A 4118-nucleotide genomic window follows, 5' to 3' on the forward strand; every position below is an offset into this window, starting at 1 on the left:
TGGGTATCATCATGGCCTCAGGTAACAGTGCAAGCCATTCAGATCAGTATGGCCCCCAGTGGCCACACAGCCTAAGGACATCAACATGGCTTCAGGCAGCAGCACAGACCATGGTCATCTGTGTAGTCTTTGGTGGTAACTCAGATCACAGACATCAACACAGGCCCCAGGTGCAATGGGCATTGGACCCTGATGAGGCCTTGGTGGCAGCAAAGACCTAGGTATCACAATAGACCCTAGTTTCTCAGAAAATAATTCCATTAGTAAACAAATCAGATTTAAGATATTAAGAAGCTTTTGGACAGCATATGCAATTATCCCAAATATCCCTCCAAATCTGAAATCTAAAAATATTCTTAGTCCCAAACATTTCAGATAAAAGATACACAACCTATATCCCACTTCATTTTCCAGTTAGAGATCACTTATTCTGGAATTACATACTTTTCTTTCTTATGCATACCTTTATGAGGTTATAACTGTGTAAGTAAATTTGTTGCAACTCTGTAGGTTTGGTCCCAGGTTTTGGCACCAAAATGTGAGTTTTGCAACTCTGGGGAAAGGTATCCTGACTACTTGGGAAGTCAGGCAATACCTTGAGCTGCTTGGGACAGCTCTGATAGATGGAGCTGCAAAGAAACAGCTCAACCCTGGAGGGCAAGGTATCCTGGACACCTTGAGCTGCTCAGGACAGCTAGCCTTGAAGGTATCCAGGACACCTGGAGCTGCTTAGGACAGTTCTGACAGCTGGAGCTGTAAAGAGACAGCTCAGCCCTGGAAGTTAAGTTTTTCTGACTGCTCGGGAGTCATGCCTGGAACTGTCTCAGCAAGGAAGGGTATCCTGACTGTCTGGGAAAGTCAGGCCTTGAACTGCCAGGGCAGCTCTACAGGGAAGGGTATCCTGACTGGGAGAGTAGAACAGCCCCCAACTGACCAGGCAGAGTGGTTTATATGGTGTCTTGGGGCAGAGTCAAACAGGGGTTGACTTGAGGCTCAGGACTGGTTGGTTTCACAAGTCAGTTGACCAGGGGCAGAGATGGCTCTGACCTGAGCCAAACTGTGTTTCTTTCACTGGCCATATCTGAGCCATCTTTCCCTAGTTCTGGGCTCTAGGGTCATGGTGGGTTTCTTTAGCCAGCCCCTTTTCCCTAAAAACTGTGCTTCTAAAAAGAATGTAACATTAACTTTTATACTTTAAAGTTACATTTAAACATTACCTTAATGCAAGAGTCTGTGACTTTTTTACAGTAATTTTTATCCATGTGCTATCAATTATTGTTTTTGACCATTGGGGCCAAGAAAAATTTTCATGCTTTGCTTAGCATATCACTAGACCTAAAATATGAGTTTAATAAGATTAATCTAGAAAAGAATGGTATTGAAAAGATTGTTATTGTTATCAGTAATTTTTACTAAAGATGGGCAATTATTATTCTTTTATTTTAACACACAGAAGTGTTTGCAAACATGGTAGTGTGGATTCCTTGTAGTTGTAGTTTAGAGCATAAAGAGATTACTATCTACATGTCAAACAATTTTCCTAGATGGACACAGGTCTTCCAAGTGCTCTCTTAGACTTTTCCTCTCCCATCTTATTGCTACTGAGTTGTTCAGTCTTGTCTTACAAAGATTATCTCTATAGAATTTAAGACAAGGAAGAAAATGAAAGTCAGTTTGTAATGTGGTTTCATCAGATTTTTTTTTTTGGTGGGAAATGCATGTGCCAGAACACACATACATCAGAGGAGAAGCTGTGGGAGATGGCTATCTCCCCATAGCATGTGGGTACTAGGGATCAATAACAGGTGACCCGGAATGGCAACAAACATCTTTAACCACTGAAAAACCTTGCTGGCCCTTGTTCATCAGACATTTTAAAATGCCAGAAAAAAAAAGTCCTGTTACTGGCTGAGATTAGGAACGAATAAAACTTTTTTTTTAAATGTAAATAGCCAGGTAGCAAATGTTTTAGGCTTTGGAAGCCTACAGTCCTTGTTGCAAGTGATCAGATCTAATGCTATGGAGTGAACGACAACCATAGATAATATATGTATGCAACTTGTATCTAAGTGTCAATAGAAATCTATTTGCTTCTGGGCCTGAGTGATCATGTCTATAATCCCAGTACTTTGTAGGTAGTTTAGAGAAAGGTAGATCTGTGAGTTCAAGGCCAGCCTGAACTACACAGCAAATTCTAGCCCAACCACAGCTACACAGTGGGACTTAATCTCAAAAAGTAAAATAAAATTAAAAAACATATTTGTAGAACTAGGTATCAGGACCCATGCATCACTGTTCCAGTTATAGGCCAGCAGGGAAGACTTCTACAGGCAAGATCCCCCACCAAAACCTACCATCAGACCCTGCAATCTACAACATCCATACCATACCCCAAACTTACCCATCCCTCTGTGACCCCAGCAGCTTCCAAAAACACAGAATCTGCCAGTTCTCATTAGACCAAGAGGTGAGTGACTCTTCTCCCACCCAGAGAGTCCTGCCTCTAGGACCTAGGCCCTGGGACACAACCAGTCCCCAGGAACCCTCATCCATTGCTACCCCAGTTGCTGGCCAGCAGAGAAGACTCCTGTGGCCAGGCACCCCACCAAAACTCCCCATCAGACCCTGCAATCTACAAGGCCCATGCCCTACCCTAAATCTACCCATTCCCCCTGTGACCCCGGTGGCTCCCTGAGACACAGGATCAGCCAGCTAAGATTGGACCAAGACCAGCTCACTGATACACAGAATTCACCAGCTCCAATTAGACCAAAAGCTAAGATTGGACCAGAGTGGCCCACTGAGACACAAACACAACAAGCACAGGTTGAACCAAGAGCAGCTTGCTCAGACACAGGCACCTCCTGCACCTATTGGAGGAAGAGATGGGTAGACACCAGTGCAAAACTACATAAAACAACATAAAGAGCAATATAGCATCACCAGAACCTAGAGTTCTACAACAGCAAGACCTGAATATCACAACACAGAAGAAGCAGAAAAAAGTGACCTTAAAAATAACTTTATGACAATGATAGAGGCCTTTAAAGAGGAAATGAAAAATTCCCTTAAAGAAATTGAGGAAAAGACAAATAAAATATTGGAAGAAATCAATAAATCCCTTAAAGAAAGCCAAGAAAACCATGAAAAAGCAATTAAACATGTGAAGGAAACAGATCAAGATCTGAAAATTGAAACAGAAACAATGAAGAAGACACAAACTGAGGAAATGCTGGAAATAGAAAACCTGAATAAATGAACAGGAACTACAGATGCAAGCATAACCAACAGAATATAAGAGATGGAAGAGAGAATCTCTGGCATGGAGGATACAATAGAGGAAATAGATTCATCAATCAAAGAAAACACCAAAGCCAAAAAAGTCGTAACACAAAATGTCCAGGAAATCTGGAACACCATGAAAAGGCCAAACCTAAGAATAATAGGGATAGAGGAAGGAGAAGAATACCAACTCAAAGGCACAGAAAATATATTCAATAAAATCATGGAAAAAACTTTCCCAACTTAAAGAAGGAAATACCTATGAAGATACAAGAAACTTATAGAACACCAAATAGACTAAACCACCAAAAAAAAAAATCCCCTTGTCCCATAATAATTAAACCACTAAATATACAGAATAAAGAAATAATATTAAGAGCAGTAAAGGAACAAGGTCAAGTGACCTATAAAAATGCAGACCCATCAGAATAACCCTGACTTCCCAATGGAAATTCAGAAAGTCAGAAGGTCCTGGACAAATGTAATGCAGACACTAAGAGACCACAGATGCCAGCCCAGACTACTATATCCAGCAAAACTTTCAATCATCATAGGAGTAAATAAGACATTCCAAGACAAAACCAGATTTAAACAATGCCTATCCACAAATCCAGCCCTACAGAAAGCACTAGAAAGAAAACTCCAAACTAAGGAAGTCAGATTCACCCATGAAAACACAGGCAATAGATAACCTCACAGCAGCAAATCCCAAAGAAGGGAAACACACACACACACTACCATCAAAAGATAACAGGAATTAATAATCATTGGTCATTAATATCCATTAATATCAATGGACTCAATTTGCCTATAAAAAGACACAGGCTAACAGAATG

The sequence above is a fragment of the Peromyscus eremicus genome, chromosome 9, assembly GCF_949786415.1.
Source record: "Peromyscus eremicus chromosome 9, PerEre_H2_v1, whole genome shotgun sequence".
NCBI lineage: Eukaryota > Metazoa > Chordata > Mammalia > Rodentia > Cricetidae > Peromyscus > Peromyscus eremicus.